The sequence below is a fragment of the Arachis hypogaea genome, chromosome 1 (genome assembly GCF_003086295.3).
Source record: "Arachis hypogaea cultivar Tifrunner chromosome 1, arahy.Tifrunner.gnm2.J5K5, whole genome shotgun sequence".
Lineage (NCBI taxonomy): Eukaryota > Viridiplantae > Streptophyta > Magnoliopsida > Fabales > Fabaceae > Arachis > Arachis hypogaea.
In genome coordinates, this window is record NC_092036.1 from 27,773,717 (window position 1) to 27,787,266 (window position 13,550).

Below are 13,550 nucleotides of genomic sequence, written 5' to 3' on the forward strand. Positions count from 1 at the left end.
CATTTATTCAATGAAATAGCATAGTTTCATGATTGTCTCCCAATTTGTGCTTAAGTGTGAAAACATGCTTTCTAGACTTTAAATTAGTTAATTTTAATTCACCTTTGATTCCACTAGATGCCTTGATTTGTTTGTTAAGTGATTTCAGGTTGAAAAGGGCTAGGGAAGGATCAAATGAGTGAAAGGAAAGCATACAAAGTGGAGAAGATCATGAAAAGCCAAAGAATTGAACTCGCCCATGGACGCACGCACACCAGGCGCGTACGCGCACCTTGCGAAATGGCCCATGGACGCGTACGCGTGCTGTGCGCGTACGCGTCGATGCTGATACTTGATTTTTAAGTGAATTCGCACCTAAGAAATTCTCAAGAGTTGTGGGGCCCAATCCCAACTAACTTTGGCGCCTAAACTGCTATTTAAAGCCAAGGATTGAAGATCAAAGGGACTTGGGATCATTTTTACACATTAGGATTAGTTAGAAGTAGTTTTAGAGAGAGAAGCTCTCACTTCTCTCTAGGATTAGGATTAGGATTAGTTCTTAGATCTAGGTTTTTAATTCATCTTCTTCTACTTCTACTCTTCAATTCTTTGTTGTTACATTCATCATTCTTCTATTCTTTTGTTGTAATTTCCTTTATGTTTTTCTTATATCTTGTTGTAGATCTACTATTGTTCCTTCCATTTTCTTTCAATTCAATTTGAGGTAATTCATAATAATTGTGTTCCTTTTGATTGTTGTTGTTAATTCATTGCAATAATTGTTAATAGATTTAATTCTTGTTGTAGATTTCATATGCTTTCCTTTTATGCCTTCCAAGTGTTTGATGAAATGCTTGGTTGGATTTTAGAATAGAATTTTGTGTTCTTGGCTTGGAAAGGTAACTTAGGAACTCTTGAGTTACTAATGTCCAAGTAATTGATGATTGGGAGCCATTGACTCTAGTTTTCACTAATTGAATTAGTGGAGAGTTAGGACCTATGGACTAGGATTGATATAACTCATTTGACTTTCCTTTACTAGTTAGAGGATGACTTAATGGGATTAATCCTTGCCAATTCTCATATTGTGGTTAGTGATTAGGATAGAGATCCTTGACCACCAACCCTTGCCAAGACCTTTTTAGCTATTAGTTTACTTCCTTGTCATTTATCTTTCATGCCTCTTATCAAAACCCCAAAAATAACTCATAACCAATAACAAGACACCTTATTGTAATTCCTAGGGAGAACGACCCGAGGTTCAATACTTCGGTTTATAAATTTAGGGGTTTGTACTAGTGACAAACAATCTTTTGTATGAAAGGATTATTGCTTGGTTTAGAAACTATACTTGCAACGAGAATTCATTTGTGAATTTCTAAACCGTCAAAAATTTTAAGGCAAGTGCACTGGGTCGTACCAAGTAATACCTTACGTGAGTAAGGGTCGATCCCATGAGGATTGATGGACTAATCAACAATGGTTAAGTGATTGGCTTAGTAAGAGAGACAGAAAAGAGTGTTTTGGTATTCAAAGAGCATTAAACAACAATTTCAGAATTTCAGAAAGCAAGCAGCAATGAGTTGGGAATAAAACATGGAGAAAACAGTTAAGGCTTCAGAGTTATCTATTTTTCCGGATTTATTTTTCTTACTAACTATTTTAATCATGCAAGATTTAATTCATAGCAAACTATATGTGACTAGACCCTAATTCCTTAGACCTTCCTAGTCTCTTCTAAAATTCATTAACTGCCAATTCCTTGGTCAATTAATTCCAATTAGAAGGTGATGATCAAATTTCAGTTTATATGCCACAAGAATCCTAATTATCCAAAATTAAGGGGATTATATGTCACGTATCCCGTTAAATACAAACAATTAGAAATTCAGAATAATATGTTTTCAAGCTATTGTTCAAGTAAAGAGCTTTTCCAAGTTTTACAAGAACTCAATTAGAACTTTGGTCATACTTCCGTTCCACCCAAATTCATAAAATAAAGAACGAAAACAATTATTGAAATATAAATCAATAGATGGATTAAATTAGAAAGATCAAACGAATTAATCCATACAAATAGACAGAGCTCCTAACCTTAACAATGGAGGATTAGTTGCTCATGGAATGCGAAATGAAAATTTGTATAGAATTGGAATAGAATTTCCTAATGGAATCCCTCTAATGTAATCTACCTAATAGAAGAGAAGTCTCCCCTTTTTATAACTAATCCTAATTAATTTAAAATATAATATTTAAAATTAAGATAATATCTTTTCATATTTTAAAATCAAATTTGAATTTAAATCAGAATTAACTAACTACTCTGCATCTTGTAACGTGGGACCACTTGGCTTCACTGGATCCGTGCCTAACTAGGGTGCTAAAATGGGGTCCAGAAATCACCCCCAGCGTTTTCTGCACGTGGCGCATGTCACGCGTACGCGTCAGTCATGCGTATGCGTTGATGGTCTTTTTTGCAAGCTATGCGGACACCTCGGTGGCGCGTACGCGTTGCTGAGCAAATCTTCAAATCACGCGTACACGTCAGTCACGCGCATGCGTCGCCATGGATACTTCCAAATCACGTGTACGCGTCAGTCACACATTAGATGCAAATCCAGCCGAATGCTACCTAAAATAAATAAAATTATAGAAGACTCAAAGTAGCATCCATATTGGCTAAAAGATAATTAATTCTTTATTAAACTCAACAAATTAGATGCAAATTCACTAGGAAAAGATAGGAAAGATGCTCACGCATCACTCACCCACAAAAAAGATAAGATAAGATTATAAACTTATCTCGAGGGAGGTCACTCTACACTACTATAAATACACTGGCATACCCAGGTATAACTGATACTCCAATTCTACAAAAAACCTACCTAAAGCCCGTACTGACTTAAGCATCGAAATCTCTTGCAGGTACCACCACCCTCTAGTGACCAAGGACCAGCTGCACCTCACATTCCAACAAGTTGGGCATGGCGGCAATGATCAGTTCAAAAGATCTTGTCCGAGATCGACTTCCAGTTTCAGGTAACCCCCGGAATATTTCTCCTGTAGTTAAGTGTCGAGAGGCTAATAGCCTCTGAAATTGATTACTAAATTACTCAATTATTCATTGAGCCTACTTCTTAACTTAAAATTTGTGCAATTTAAATAGCAGGATTCCAAGATACTTGATTGGCTTATAATGTTTCTTAAGTTGTAAGAATTTTTAGGTTTCCAATTTTATATTTGTCCTGTAGTCAAGTGTCAAAAGACTATATTAACCTCTGAAATTGATTACTAAATTACTCAATTACTTATAGAGCCTGCTTCTTGACTTAAAATCATTGCAGCTTAAATAGCAAGATGTCAAAATACTTGATTGGCTTATAATGTTTCTTGAGTTGTAAGAATGAAATCTTTACCCATGTTCATTAGAACTCAATCTCCTCGCCTTTCCTCTGCTGTCAACCCTTGATACAGTAGAATCGATGAGAGTTGTCCTGATCCATTGCTACAGCTACTTCGAGGTTCTTGGCCTTCTTGACCTTTTCCTTACTATCTGGTTCATCATTTTGCAATTGGGATTTTGTTTCAGCAGTTGCTAGAGAAGGTGGACAGCACGATTTGTCAGCCGGTAATGTGCGGATGTCATAAGTTGGTGCCATTGAAGGGCTTTAAGAAAGGTATGTTCCTTATTTTTGGCATTAATTTTTTTAGCAGATGAATTTTTTAGGGTTAGGTTTAAGGTATTGTAGCTTGAAAGATACAAGAACAATAAGCAAGAATGGTGGGAAAGCGATTAAGGAAAGGGGAAAAACTTTCGTGGTTTGGGAAGTGACCCTGGTAGTGTGTAGGTAAGGGAATAATAAAGCTTACCTGAAAAAAAAAGGAAGATTGATTTGAGAACTTGTTTCAAAGGCTAGGTTACCCCAAGGCCAAATTAGCTATGCGATCCCAAATCCGGGCTTTGAGATGAGAGTGGACCTGAATCCTATCTCAATCAATAACTTGATGAATTATCATCATCCTTGTGGATTGTTTGCAGGACCCAGGTAGATTATATGTGTTGACAGTGTTATGTTGGATTATTGACATGATGTGTCCCTAGAAAAATTGGGTATGATCTTTTTTTATACGTTAATTGACTTACCTTAAAGGATTATACTAGTGTGCAGTGCAGGATGGACTTGACATTTAGTTAGAGATATATTCTGTAGTGAAGCAATGGTAGAAGTATTTTAGTTATTCAGTAAATAATTGTAATTATTTTAATTTTTTTAATTGTTTTAATTTTATAATTTTAATTAAAAATTTAAATTACTTAAATAATGTTTTAAATATGAAGTTAAGATTTTCATTTTTGTGTGTATAGAATAGCACGAATAATATACTATCGCATAGCTAATGAATTTAGTGGAATGAGATTACTTTAGATTTTGTTATTATTTTGTATTTGAATGGCCCACATACTAAGTGACCTATGTTGTGGTGAGGTTATTAAAACAAGGGCCATAGTTTTAATTGGTAGGAGATAGGAAAAATGTAGTTTAGTGGTTTTTGTAGCTAATTTAGGCTTTGTGTGTGTTCTTTTAATGCCGAGATGTTGGTGTCGTAGGTGAAGATCAATAAATGACTTGATCCAATTGCTTACGTTGGACAAGAAAGCTGAGTAACTCATCTCATTTTCCTTAAGTGGTGACATTAGTTTTCATGGCTGAGAACAACAATACAATTCCTAACGTAGACGCTGTGATAGACGCCGTTGAAACATTTAGTTCGGAGGCAGAGGATGGGGATGCTGACGAGGTATGTCATGTGTATGATAGTTTTAATGGTTACGTTAAGGATGTTTGTATAATGTTTTCTGATTTGATTTCACCCCACATTTTATGTATGAAAATGGCTTCAATATAGTACTGAAGCGGAGGATGATGATGTCGAAGCTGCCGAGCATAATCACGGAGTGGGCGAGGCAGTTGGTGGTTCATACAACATACATGTGGATCAGATAATAAATATGGAATTTATGACCCCTGGTGAAGTAAGAGGATTCTACAATGAGTACAGTCGTGAAAAGGGCTTCGATACTCGCAATGGAAAGACAGTAAAAAATGCCAAATGCGAATTGCGTTACACGTTTGTATGCAATTGAGAGGGGTTTAGACATAGGAAGTGGCTACAGAAGATTGATCGAAAGAGGGAACACAATCCAGTAACTCAGTGCGGGTGTGGCAGAGATGAGGATAAAGAGAATAACATCTGATGGGAAATGGTGCGTTGCATGTTTTGTTGATGATCATAACCACGGTCTTGATAGGAATATGTCGGATGTTGATATAGCTCACATTAATAACTTGAGGGAGGTGGGAATTAGCATTCCAAAGGTGTATCAGTCATTTGCGATGCAGGTTGGAGGGTTCAACTTAGTCAGGTTTACGAAGCAAGACATGCTCAATGAGGTCCGCAAGCAACATGCACTGCAGGAAGGGGATGTTAATGCTACGGTGTGGTTTTTCGAGTGTGTTGCAAGGGATGACGAGAGACTCTTTTGGAGATACGAAGTTGGTGATGGTGATCAGATGTGTGATATGATATGGAGTGACGGGCGCAGTCAAGAAGATTACTAGGTTTTTGGAGATGTGCTTGTTTTTGATACGACCTATGGCAGGAATAAGTATAACCTTCTGGTGATTGTGCTGTTTGAGGTTAATCACCATAACCAAACATGTGTTTTTGCAACTGTCATGGTCTCTTGTGAGGCGCAAGAATCGTACAAGTGGGTACTACATAAGTTTCTGGAATGCATGAATGGCAAAGCCCCGAAATCAGTTATCCCTGATGGGGATCTTTCTATGCGGTTGGCCATCAGTCACGTGTTTCCGAAGGCGCATCCTAGCACCAGAAGTATCAACAGGAGGGTCGGCAGAAACTGTTTGAACTCCAAGGGTCGGGATGATCTTCCTCAGGCCTTGAGAGTCAGAAGTCAGCTTCTTCGGGCGCACTTGGGAAGACCTTCCCCCAATGTCTTTGCCGTCAAGTTTTGGGCAGCCGTCGCCTTCTTGGCCTTCCGGAAGGCCTTCATAGAGTCAGAAGATTTAACCATCTTTGAAAAGAAACTGGAAAAAATATTAGACAATTGGAAAGGGATAAATTGGCAAATAATAGAGGAAAACTATCAGAAAGAAGTCGGATGCTACCAAATTCAGCACGGATGAGGGAGGGATCTCCTAGAAACTTCTTTGTATCCAAATAAGGAGGCTCCCCCCAATGTTCCTCTAAAACACCCACAAAAGCTTGTTCTACCTCACTCAGACTCTCCCAAGGATATTTGACCACTACTACATCTTTTTGCCACCATAAGGGAAAGATGGGCTCATCATTCTCATCCAAGAAAAAAGGACGAGCATCCTCAACAGCTCAGACTTTGAAGTAGTAATTCTTAAAGTCCTAAAAGGACTCATCAAACATAAAAAACACCTTCTTTCCCTGGGTATCTCAGAAGAAAATCCAAGAGGCTTTCTTCTTGATCACCTAAGGTTTTGTCAACACAAAAAGGTAAAGAAAAAGGGATATGGTAGGTCGAACATCCAGCTCTTGACACAATAGTTGAAAAATCTTTATAAAATCCCGAAAATTTGGATGAAGCTGAGAAAGGGCCATATTACAGGTCCATAAGAGGTCGGTCTCAAAAGCAGTAAAAGGGATGGTGATATTCAGCTGGCTAAAGAAATAGTTATAAGCATAAAAGAAGAGGCATTCTTCCCGAGTTAAGGGAGGGAAACTAACCCTCTCCTCAAGGTCAAGCGACAACAGTTCGTAATTCTTTCCATCATCCCTATTGCTACAGATCCTATGGAACCTCCTTAGCCTCTCACAGTACTTGGGATCAGCCACAGTCACACACATCAGAACTATTGAAAAGAGCCAATCGGCCATACCGGTAAGAACTTTGGTGGACATCTCGACAATGTTTTTACGCGAAGACATAGACCAACTATCCCTACAAGTAAGAAAAATAAAAAGCCACTAACAAACAACTCAAACAGAAACAAAAAGCGGGAAACAACCAAACAAACAACAACCACAGCAGCAAAAGGATACCCCAGGATCCACACAAAAGAGATCAAACGCCATAAGTCCAGGGGCATCCTTTGGAGGCAACAATACAGAGAATAGGAAAAGGAGTAAACCCTAACCCTCTCAAACAGAAGAAAAGGAAATCCAGATATCAACGACAGAGAAGTAAAAAGATCACGACTTTCAAGAAACAAAAATCAACAAAGGAAGTTTCATCATTTTGGGAAAAGAAAGCTCAGCAAAAATCAAACCTTTGTATATAGAGAAATAGCACATGGAACAGTCATCATCAAAAGTAAAACGGAACCAGAAAATAATGCAGAGAAGTTCAGAATAAAAGAGCTAACATGGAAAAGTAGAAGAAGGCAGAAAGACGAAATACGCGAGCAAGTAAGACGTGAAGAAAACTCCAAAAGGATGCAATCTTGGGTTACGGGGTAAACAAAAAGAAACTTCTTTTTGCTTAGCAAAACGAAACGTACGAACGGTTCAGAACTCCAGAGAAAGAAGAAAAAGCTTAGGGCAAAGTGATATTCTTTTTCCAAGCTGAAAGAATGAAGTAGACAAAGGGAGAAGAAAGGGCTAAGTTCAAAATTCTTTTTTCGAAACAAAGAAGGAAAAGGAAACGGCAGAATAATAGCACAATCAATGAAGCATTAAAAGCGCGTGCGTATTTTCAAGAAAGTAACCCCCCTTTCGAGGAACAAACGCAGCAATAAAGGAGCTAAAAAATGCTTCGCATTTTGAAAAATAAACTCGCGAATGGAAGAACGGATTGGACCAAAATGCTTGAGTACGACTTCCCCAAAGAGATCGAAGCTTAGAAAGTACGATCTCATGGAAAGGTCCGAACTCAAGTAGGGGCACTGTTCATACACTGGACCGAGCTATACTATCCTGGCTGGACGACGTCAAAATGACCGACCTCTTGTAAAGGTTGGCTCGTCACCGACCTCTTCCTAAAGAGCTCAACTAACTCTCTATAAAGGCCCAAGCAGGCCCAAAGCTAAGGATTACAGCCCCTCTAAAGGCGGCTAACAAAAAAAAAGATAAGGTGACCTCACCCACAAAAAGATAAGATAAGATAACAAACTTATCTCAGAGGAAGATCATCAAACACTACTATAAATACACTAGAGCACCGAGGTATAACTCATACTCTGATTCTACAAAAAACCTGCCTAAAGCACGTGCTAACTTAAGCATCGAAGTCTCTTGCAGGTACCACCACCCTCTGGTAATAAAGGATCAGCAGCATCTCCCACTTTATCAGATCAGACATAGCATCACCGACCAGCACAGAAGATCTCGTCCGAGATCGTCCTTCAGTTCCAGGTAACCCTCAGAACACTATGTGTGTGGCATCTTCTTCAAAATGCGACGTCTAATATTTCTACAGAAGAGGAGCTTGACTTTCGATCTTGGTACGGAATGCCAGTTCTATAAACCCAATTCCTTGAGCTGGAAAAGTTGGGTGCGATACATTTCACCTGAGAGATATTCTACGGTTTCGAGTGTGTCTAACAAGATCTGTGCGATACCATGTTGTGGATCATCACGAAAGTGAGGATGGTTGTAGCTTTATTGTAAAGAAGTACCGTCGACCTTACCAAACATGGCAGGTAGAGCATGTCCGAAGCAGCAACCTGTTCAGTTGCAACTGCCTTCGGATGGAGTCGTTCGACATACCTTGTGTGCATATAATTGTCATCCTTATCTGCCTTAATATTGGTTCATTGCTGTCAACACTTGTGCTCCGGAGGTGGTCAAAGGCCGCCAAAAGCAAATTTGTTACTGATAGAGCCGTCATGGAAAGCGTGGACGCCGGAGCTATGTACCGAAGTAGAGTCGGTTCTTTTTTCCACCATTGTAGGCACCTTGCAAAGGTTGCGTGCTTGACGGATGATCGGGGTAAAACTTGTCTCTCAACAAATTCCCATTCGGCAAGTGTACCAAATTTGTCGTCAAGTAAAAACTCACAATAGAGTGAGGTCGAATCCCACAGGGATTGATTGATCAAGCAACTTTAATTAGAGGAATGATCTAGTTGAGCGAATCCATGAGTAGAGTTGATAATTGCAGAAATTAAAATGGCAAGAAAGTAAATGACTGAAAGTAAATAGCAGAATTGTAAATGGGAATGGGGGAATTGCTCATAAAAGTAAATTTGCAGAAAATAAAGAGAATGGGTAAGATTAGAATTTGGGGAGTTCATTGGGCTTAGGAGATGTTGCATTCTCCGGATCAATTTCATTTTCATCTCTTCCTCAATCAATGCACTCATTGATCTCCTTGGCAATCTTAAGTGATTGAATCACAATTTCTTGCAATTCAATCTCTCAAATCTTGATCAATAGCCAATTCCTTGGTCAATTGCTCATGAGAAGAGATGAAGTGTGGTCACTGATTATACCACATACACTTCCCAAATCAAATGCTTAGAGGGTTATAGCCACATACCCATCCACACTCAATTTGGTCCAGTATGAGAAAGCATTTCTAGCTAATCCCTTCATTCCTCTTTCAAGGATCCGAAGAGATCCATGTTTGAATAGCTTCTTTTCCAAGATAACTATCCAATTGGATGAAGATCGAAAGCTTTCAAGTAAAATCAAAAGGAAAGATAGAAGAAGAATAAGAAAATTAGTATTGATCCATCAAATTACAACAGAGCTCCCTAACCCAATGAAAGGGGTTTAGTTGTTCATAGCTCTAGAAATCAAAATCAAAGATGGTGTGTGAAGGGGGGAAGTCTGAAGACCCCTCATCAATCCCCCATGAATGAATTCCCCAAAATCCAGCATGATTTGAATGTAAAAGCTAAGGCCTTTATATAGGCTCTCCTAAATTACCAAAAATGAAATTAAAAACAAATTACAATAAAATGAAAATTCCTATTCTAGATGCTTCTTGTGGTCTTGATTGGTTGACAATTGTGGGCTTGCTTGCTTGGGCTTTGAAGTGGACTTGAGAGAGAAGTGAGTCAAGTTGAGGTCCAGGTGCTAACGTTAGTGCTAAAGTTAGCCACTCTAACGCTACAAGTGTGGCGTTAATGCTAAAGTTATTGTGGCTAACGTTGCACTTGCTGCCCAGTTAGTGTTTTTGGGGCTTAAAAGATACCTCTTGTTTGTGCTCCAATTTCATGCCCACTATAAAGTATTATACATCGTTGGAAAGCTCTAAACGTCATCTTTCTAATGCAACTAGAATCACCTCAATTGGACCTCTGTAGCTCAAGTTATGCTCCTTTGAAGTGGACATGGTCGCTGGCATATATGCCAACGTTAATGAAAATGTTGAGTCTCAATAACGCCAGCGATTTCCCGTTTTCTGAAGCTCAAACTTAGTGTCCACCCCATACTATTATATATTGTTGGAAAGCCCTGGATATCTACCTTCCAATGCCTTTGGAAGCGCATCATCGGAAGCTCTACAACTCGAGTTATACTTCTTGGAAGGTGAAGAGGTCAGTTGGCCTTAATACAGGTTGATACCATGTTCATCATTGCACGTTCGGGGCAGGTTTTCTCCCTCAACCTTTGTGTCAACCATGTGGTGTCATATATGCTTGGAAAGCTCTGGAATCCTACTTTCCAATGCCACTGGAATCACTTCATTTGGAGCTTTGTGGCTCAAGTTATGCATGTTTGAAGAAGGCATGGTCAGGCTGCCAGGTGGGACTTTTGCCCACGTTAACTGAGTTAACGTGGGAGTTAACGTGGCTCATTGTGGCTTGTGTGGCTCCTTCCAACGTTAGTGACAATGTTGAGTGTCACTAACGTTGGCCATCACCTTCTTTCATCCACGTTAGCTTCCACGTTAACTAAGTTAACGTGGAAGTTAATGTGGCTTCCTTGGGGGTTGTGTGGTTGCTTTCAACGTCAGTGACAATGTTGGGTGTCACTAACGTTGTCGACCACCCTTGCCTCTTACGTTAGCTCCCACGTTAACCAAGTTAACGTGGGAGTTAACGTTGCATTTTGCACTTAGGCCAACGTTAGTGACAATGTTGAATGTCACTAACGTTGGCTTCCTTCCCCCTTTTAACGTTAGAGGCCACGTTAACTAAGCTAACGTGGACTCTAACGTGGCCACTTATGAGCTTGGTCCAACGTTAGTGATAATGTTAAGTGTCACTAACGTTGGCTCCATTTCCTTTCTTCAAGGTTAATGCCACTAACGTTCCAACTTCCCTTCCTTCCACGTTTGTGCCCACGTTAGTGTAACTAACGTAGCCACTAACGTGGCTCTTCTCTGCTTCTTTTTGCCTGAAATCAAACAAACAGAGTGCATCAAAGTCTTGCTCTTAATCATGGGATCATGCATCATCCAATTTATCATATAATTCATGCAAAATCCTCATGAAATCATGTAAAGTGCACAATGTATACTTGAATCAAGAAGTAAGTGAAATTCTACCCAAAACTAGCTTATTTCCTAAGAAAATGCATGAAACTACCTTAAAAACAGTGAAGAAAAGGTCAGTGAAACTGGCCAAAATGCTCTGGCATCACAACACCAAACTTAAAGCTTGCTTGTCCCTAAGCAAGTACTGGAACAAGAGAATGATGAATGGAATGCTAAGAGTAATGAGTCATTCTTGTGGAAGTCATGTCCCTGGTTTTATTGTGGTTTCATGCATAGCAACTTAGGTTCATTCCTGGCTTTCAGACCTTTATCATGTCCTAGAATACTCACTGTGACTGCATACCATGAGACTTTTATTAATTGATCCTTTTGTTGTCAATTCAGGGTTTATTTGTGTTTTTGGGCTAGGTGTTCTGTAAGGGGGCAACTCTTTAAAATAAGCTTTCAGCCAACACTCCCGAACCAGTTGGTTCAAGGTGCTAGGTGTTGAAGCACCCCTAAGAACTTACTTGCTCAAGTCTCTCCCCCATACATACACACCACAGGCATATAGTTTATTTATTTTCTTTTCTTGAGACCTTGGTGTCCAGCACCTCTTTGGGTTACTAAATGCTCTGTAGTGAGGGTTACTCTTGATAGTGGACTTTCAGCTGATAATCCCGAGTTAGTTAACCCAAGTTACCAAGTGATAAGGCACCCCAAAGAGATTATTCATCCAAGTAGATCCCTCACACATGAGCACCACAGACACATGCCTCAAGCTCAAAACCATTGGTGCCTAGCCTTATTGCTTACTCTTTTTCTTTTGTTTTTCAACCTTTATTGTTCTTTCCCTTTTTCTTCTTAGGATCTTCTTATTTAGTTAGTCTCATGGGGTGTGTCTCCAGCATAGTATTCATGACAGATAGTTGTCCTCCCACCTTGTGGTTGAACCAACTTAGCCAACTTATGACCACACCACAAACTTTGGAACTTACTCCAGAGTATGAACTCCACTCTGGTCTTTTATAAAACACTCATTCTCTTTTCATTTGATTCAAAAGGGACAAGCATACAAGTAAGCAAAGTAAGGATGCAGTAATGACATTCAGACTAGAAAACACAGCCTTAATCAATAAAATGTTTAAAAGACAGAATTGACATGCTTATTCATAAGGAGCAAGCATACATACATACAAAGAACTTAGAAGACAATCATGCAAATTAAAGTGCTGGAAATAAGTAAGAGGAGAAAGGAACTTTACCACCTTGTATTTTATCTTCATTGTTGTTGCCCTTTCCACCTATTCTTCCCCTTCCCACACCAGACATAGAATGATTGCTTATACTCAAGCAACAATTAAAACAGTGGTGATGGGGTCCATGATGGATCATGAATGTCTTAGAATGAAGTGTGAGTATGCATGTGTTTCAGCAAGCAAGGTTAAGGATACAATAAAGACACAAGAGATACAAACAGAGACATTTTGATTGCATTAATAAGTGGTGTTAGCATGGTACTTGCTTGAAAGTTAAGTGGCCACACCAAACTTAGTGTGCCACTATCAATTTAGAATGTTGCAAGTACCCAGTGAAGATTGAAAATCAAATTGTTGCATAGCAACACCAAACTTAGAATGCAATCATATGCCAAATTATTGAAAGCAAACTAAGCAAAGCAAGGAAATGTTACCTACGGTTGGGTTGTCTCCCAACAAGTGCTCTTTTAATGTCATTAGCTTGACATGTTGTTCATGACTTTCTTCCTCTTCTTCCAGTTTGTTAAGAGGAATGACCTCAAGAGGAAAGACGAGCCAGTTAATGCCCCTTGTTTTGAGTGCCTCTCTCCAGCAAGCCTTCTTCTGTTGTTAGCTTGTGTAAACTTGCTTGATGGGATAGGGGTGGGATGGCTTTTGGTTGACCTTTTCTTCTTCATGGATATTGTCCTTCTTTTCTTGGTCACCATCCTCTTTTTAGTGCTCATGTTGATTGCCTTCACCACCTTAGTTTCAGTACTTGGGTGTTGTATGAGGGTTGGAGCAACATCTTCATCAAGAACTTCTTGAATTGGTGGTTTAATGAACTCACCCTCTATGCAACTCTCTGTTTTATTGGAGTAGTGTGGACTCCCTTGATTGACTTCCTCCCTTTCT